This window comes from Malus domestica, chromosome 07, assembly GCF_042453785.1.
Source record: "Malus domestica chromosome 07, GDT2T_hap1".
Taxonomy (NCBI): Eukaryota; Viridiplantae; Streptophyta; class Magnoliopsida; order Rosales; family Rosaceae; genus Malus; species Malus domestica.
This window is the reverse complement of record NC_091667.1, coordinates 9,351,257-9,357,985: the sequence shown is the minus strand read 5'-3', so window position 1 is coordinate 9,357,985 and position 6,729 is coordinate 9,351,257. Positions and strand designations below refer to the sequence as shown.

Sequence of the window (6,729 nt, the reverse complement as noted above, 5' to 3'; positions counted from 1 at the left end):
TTGGTTGAAACTGCTCCAGTGAATGCATATGTAGCTGCAAGAGGATGTGGTGGACATTCTCGAGGCGCAGGACGTGGTGTTAGTCAGTCCAATCGTGGCTCTTCTATGTCTCAGCGAGGGGGTGCCCTTCGAAATGGCAATAACAGTAACAACAGTCAACGTGTGCAGATAGGTTTGGGTGTGGAAGTGACCGTATAACGTGCCAGATTTGTGGAAGAGAATGGCATCCAGCCCTTGACTGCTATCAATGGATGAATGCTGCATACGAAGGGCATATCCCAGCCAAGCATCTCAGTGCTATGGCATCATCTCCAATCACACTTAATCGTCAACAAAATGGGTCCTGGTTACTTGACACCGGGACAAATGCTCATGTCACTCCCGACCTTCAGAATCTGGTGAATCCCAAGGAGTATAATGGTAATGAAAACATTGGAGGTGTAGGTAATGATTCTCGACTATCTATTGCCCATTCTGGTTCAAATATAATTAAGACTGATTCTTGCTCATTTAACTTACATGATATCTTACATTGTCCTTCAGCCTCAACTAGCTTAATTTTTGCCCATCGTTTTACCCTTGATAACCACTGTTATATACTTATTTTTCCATATTTTTTTGTTATTAAGGACCTCAAGACCCAGAGAACGCTTTTTCCGAGGGAGGTGTGAGAATGGGTTATACCCATTTCCAAATGGCGGTGGATTATCCAAACGTTTCTTGTCTGCATGTTTAGGAGTCTGAGTGTTTGCACAGAAGTGGCATGCTCGTCTTGGTCATTTTGCTTCTACAATAATAAAGCTTTTGATTTCCAATAAACAAGTGCCACTTAGTGGCATCTCTGATGTACGTGTTTGTCATTCATGTCCGTTAGGCAAGAGTACCAAATTGCCTTTCAATGTTTCAAAGTCTATTTCAAAGTTTCCATTAGAACTTTTGCATTCCGATGTTTGGTGTTAGTTTAAATTGAAGGTTATCGTTATTATGTATTATTTGTTGATGGTTTTTCAAGATATTCGTGGGTCTTTCCAATGAAAAATAAGTCGGAAGTGTTTCAAATTTTCATTAAATTCAAAGCTAAAGTTGAAAACATGTTCAATCGTTCAATCAAAGTAATTCAGTGTGATGAAGGTGGCGAGTATAAAAGCAATGTGTTTCGTGATTTTCTTGAAAAGCATGGCATTTGTCAAAGGTTTTCATGTCCTAAACATCCAGAACAAAACGGTCTCGCAAAGAGAAAACGTCGTCATATTGTAGAAACGGCCTTCGTCATGCTGTCTCATGCTCATATTCCTTCAAAATATTGGGTTAATACGTGTCAAACAGCCACCTACATCATAAATAGCCTTCCTACATCAAAATATGATTTCTTCAAAGTGTTTGGGTGTAGGTGTTTCCCTTGGTTACGTCCATATACATGAAACAAGCTCGAACCAAAATCAAAATCTTGTGTTTTTTTAGGATATTCATTGGATCATCAAAGCTATAAATGATTGGATTTATCCATGAGACGGGTCTATTTGTCTCACCATGTCCTATTTGATGAAGACTCTTTTCCGTTTCAGGATTCCACATCTCCAAGGGAAAACGACACCTCAGGTAACAATTCAAACCCTGACTTACTGTTTGTTTTTCCTAATATTTCTCATCCATCTCCTATCAACTCTCACAGCCAACCTGAAGTCGTGTGTCAATCACCTCTCCCTGCCTCTACCCCCAATACTACCTCACCATTAACTGAGTCCGTGTCCCAACCTAGCCTACCTGAATCTACATGCTTAACCATTGTTCCACCTAACCCTAGTGCGTCTGTCTTACCCCTAGGTTTACCAACTGAGCAAGAATCAGTCCCAGAACCTGTTCACCAAGCGTAGTCTGTGCGCGAGTCACCTCCAGTTCACTCTATGACCACTCATTCTAAAGATGGCATCCGCAAACCTAATCCCAAGTATGCATTGCATGTGGTAACAAATGACAAATTTGTTGAGCCTACATGTTTCAGTCAAGCAGTTAAAAAAGAAGAATGGTGAGATGCTATGGTAAAGGAATTCAATGCTTTACAAGGTATGGGACGTGGAATCTTGTTCCTTATCGACCGAACATGAACTTGCTTCCAAACAAGTGGGTGTACAAGATTAAACGATAAGCAGATGGTTCAATAGAACGTCACAAAGCACAATTAGTGGCAAATGGATTTCATCAAATAGAGGGAGTTGACTATGGAGAATCGTTTAGTCCTGTGGTAAAGCATAGTACGATTCGGTTGGTACTTAGTTTGGCAGTTTCGAATCATTGGCCAGTGCGTCAACTAGATGTCCAAAACGCATTTTTACATGGCTACCTGACGGAAGAGGTGTACATGAAGCAACCCATTGGTTTTCAATGGTTATCAATGTCAGAAATGCAAGTCTTCAATGAAACTGAGGCGAATAACCTTAATATTATAAAGGGAATACCATGCTTAGTGGGGATCACAAAGTTGACCGTGAGCTTAGTGGGGATCAACGACTGGGTTGCAGGCCAAGGCTTTCATGAAGGTCAATGGAGTCTTGGGGGCTATGATGCATGGACACGGACACGGATACGGAGATACGATACGACACGACACGGGGATACGTCAAATTTCTAAAAATGAAGACACGATACGGCAAGGATACGGCAATTAAAAATAATATAAATAAATAAATATATCTAAATATTATAAAATAAGCATTCAAATATACTATTCAAGTTCAAATTTATTTCGATAAACTTCAAACATTTAAAAGATAATCCACTAAACAAATTAGTCTTCAAACTTGAAAAACTAAAAAGAACATCCAAACGACTTAAAAAATAAAAAGAAAGAGTCCCTCATTCTCGAGCTAGCTTTTTCATTTATGCAAGAGCTTCATCAGTAACCTTATTGCAAGAGACGATCCCATTTCCAGACACTTTTAACAAATGAAACTTGATCCTAGAGTAGGATCCTCTGAAAATCTTTTGACAATAATTGCATTGAAACACACTACCTCCTCTTCCATTTTCCACTCTTTCGAGCTTTTTGACATACTTCCATAGTGTACCATGATCATTTTCAACATTCTCAACTAGGTTGACATTAGCATTCGCATGATTATCAGGATGATTCATTTTCCTAAATTATCAACATGTAAATTGTAAGAATCAAATATATAAACAATAAGAGTCAATCCATTGTATAGACAGAGACAATTACATGAGAAATTTATATTAACTTAAGAGATTAAAAAATACATCATGAAATCCATAAAATATTATAATCTAAATATCATGAAAGCACAATAGTATATTATTTATAATATACAAAATACAAAATAATATTATATACAGAAAGCAAAAGTGGGCACGAGTATTTTGTATATAATATTATTTTGTATAACAGATAAGTGATTACTGATTGCACACCATCTGACCCCATTGATTGATCTTCGAAGATCAAAATAATATATTATACAGAAAGCAAAAGTGGGTTTTGGCTTTTTCAATTTTGCATAACAGATACATTGAATTAGTCAATGGCTTAAAGCAGAAATGGGGCTTTTAGCTTCGAATAAAAACAGAGCAGCATGTTTCTTTCAATTTCAGAGGGGTTCTGCAATCAGATTGAGCTTCAAAATTAACAAACTGAAAACAAAGTCGAAGGCTCTCACCAGGAGTTGCAGACGGAGACGATGGAGACGATGGAGCAGTTGCAGACGGAGACGATGGAGACGATGGAGCAGTTGCAGACGGAGACGATAGAGACGACGGACGGACGGAGCAATTGCAGATGAGTCTGATTTCTGAGGTTCGAAATCGTTTTGGTTTTTAGTTAAACAATCGTTTCAGTTATCTAATTCGAATCAATCACGATTCTGTGCGGATCTAGATTTTTTTTCTGATTATCCTCTGATTTTGCTTGAAACGTATCCGAAAAATATGATACGCGTATCTCGACGATATGATACGCGTATCTTGGTAATAAAGAACGTATCCCTTCGTTCCGATACGTATCGGGCGCGTATCCACACGTATTTTGTACGTATCCGTATCCCTGCGTGTCAGATACGGGATACGTTGAGTTTTCCCCGTGTCCATGCATCGTAGCTTGGGGGGTTCTATGTGAGGCACCACTTTCTTCCAGAAGTAGAATCGGCTGGGGCAGTCGCAGCGACGTCGGTGGAGAAGGGACTGGCACTAAGGGGATGGCTGATTGGGTTAAGAGAGTCGTGGCTCGGCGCAGCATCGTGGCAGAGTGAGGGATCGCTCGGGTCTCGCCGGGTCGGAGACAGAGAGGGTGGAGTTTGCCGAGAGGGTTTGGTTTCCATTTCGGAAATGGCTTCTGCCGTTTCGGCCTCTGGAGATAGAGGAGGAAATGGGTATGGGTTTTGTTGAGGTCGTTGTGGGCTTTAGTCAGTTTAGGCCCATTAAACGCATTTTGGTAATGACAATGTATGGCTCCTTAGTACTCCTCAATTTAATTAGACTGATTCATAGAAATTTGTATTTATAATCAGAATTGTTTATATTATAAATACTCTTTAATGATATCTATGCAAATAATAAATTTAAATTAAGATTTTTTTAGTTAATCAATTGTAGCAAATAGATAGACAATTCTTAATGCTTTTTCTGAATCCGTCTATATATTTTTATACAGTTCGATGACTAAATAATCTCATATTTTATAATATAAATCTGATCATAAGCATGAAATTTCGTGAATTGGTTATTGACGATGTAGTGAATCGAGGAGGAACCCTTCATCAATTGAAGAGCCAAGTTAATTCCTCTTAGTAATTAGTAGTATACGTGAAAGTATGCCGAACTATACTGAGTATTTCAATTGACTAATTTATTGCCAAACTGTACTGACTATATAATTTAGAGTATGGTCTTGTGTCGGATTAAACGGTTGATTTTGTACTGTGATCATGCAATGGATTAGAGGTCATCGAATTGCACGATAGAGTTTTCAAGAGTACATGCGTTTTGCATGATGTTGGACCTCCGTGATAGCTTAGGGAGATTGTAATTGTTGGGCATGTGAGGTTTCTTTTTTTCTTCACTAGAAAATTTCCCATGTGATTTTTTTAGTCCCCTTCCTCTCATTCACGCACGATTTGTGTACGTACCCTTGGTTAACTGTTTCATAAATTACCACTTACCCTTAAAATTTTGGGGTAATTTGTTATAGGGCATGAATATTTTCAATATTACAACCGACTTAATCAACATTTTAGTAGATTGTGTTTCTAAAGAAAGGTCAATGACTCTAAGCTGGAAAGGGAAGTTCGTATTGATCATAATTGTGTTTATATTAACCTATTTTAGAAATTTAAATGAAAAGCAGCCTATGCCGAAATATTAAGAGCTTGTTTGGTATACTATTCATTTTTTTTAAGGATATCTCTTAAAAACAATCTCCTCTCAATTCAAAAACTTGTTTAGTATGAAATTCATAATTTTTTTTAAAGAAAAAAAAATCTCATTTTATACTGGAACTTCTAAATTCAACGGCAAAAAAAAAGGAGAGAGAGTATCGGAGGAGAGAGATGAAAAAAAAAATAAGAGAGAGATGATCGGAGAAGACTGAGAAGATTGGAGGAGAGAGAAAAAGAGAAATAGGGGAGGATAAAGAGAAAGATCGGAGGGGGGGGGGAGAAATAATAAAAGAAAACTAACGAAAAATCCTCAAAAACTTTAGTTTTCAACGAAAATGACAAAAAAATGTATAAGTGAATAGTACCATGAGTGACTTTTCAAGGTAAAAATGTCTTTAACGTTAAAAGTGAACAGTACCATGAGTGTTTCGTTAAGATTCCCAAATAATAAAGATAGAAGAGAAGGGATTAGGTGTGAGAGGAAAGGGAAGAGAGAATGAGTGAGCTTTAAATTCAAAAACTCTAAAAATACCTTTTGATGTTTTTAAGAAAAAAGGTAATTCTTATGTTAGTTTTGAATACAAATTTTTTAAAAGAGTCATGCCAAACAAGTTTTCAACACTTAAAACTTGAAAAGTGTTTTTTAGTTTAAAAAATTTGATTATAGTAAAATACCAAACATATCCTAAATTATTCATTGACGTAAATCGAATTTCCTATTTACACACACGTTAATGAATATTTTCAGCTAGTTTATTATTAAAAATAAAATAATTAAAACTCCACCCAGAATTTCATTTCATAAACTCAAGTGATTAGAAAAAAAAAAGGTGATAAGATAGCTTTTGAGAGCACGTAGGTGAGGAACAACACTACTATTGAATCCTTACTTCCTCCTTGTAGAATTTTATAAAGCTCTGCCTCATACAAAAGTTGCGGGTATTTTGTCTTGATATTTTCCTGCCAAATAAATTACAACCGGTTGCTCCAACGTCATACTGCAAGTAGCACTGGAAGCAATGGAATAGTGATGAAGTGAGCAAAGCTGAGCTCAGGAATTTTTGTAATATTATTTTTTTTAACCAAATGACCGTTGCAAAGCTTCTCCCAATTCTTCACTTATACTACCTCCCCAAACACTACATGTCAGTTGGCCACTCACTAAAACAACTCAGTTACAAATTAAGTATGCTACTTATATTAATGTGTATATTTTGTGTACTTTTTCTTTGCTATTTTTCTCTGTTTCTCCTGGCAAAAATCATAAGGTGTTCTTTTTTTTCTTTTCCAGTTGTTCCTTAAAGAAGAAAGTGCTGCTGGGAGGGCAAGGCCAATCTCGCAAAAT

At 37.0% G+C, this 6,729-nt stretch overlaps 1 long non-coding RNA gene across 1 annotated transcript; it reads right to left on the bottom strand.

The window, feature by feature from the left end:
• Positions 1 to 2,720: 2,720 nt before the first annotated feature.
• On the bottom strand, positions 2,721 to 4,539 carry LOC108171891 (uncharacterized). The gene is made up of 2 exons (XR_001788420.3): positions 3,672 to 4,539; positions 2,721 to 3,136 (listed from the first exon to the last, which is right to left on the bottom strand). It is a non-coding gene; the product is annotated as an uncharacterized lncRNA (long non-coding RNA).
• Between the last annotated feature and the right edge of the window lie 2,190 nt (positions 4,540 to 6,729).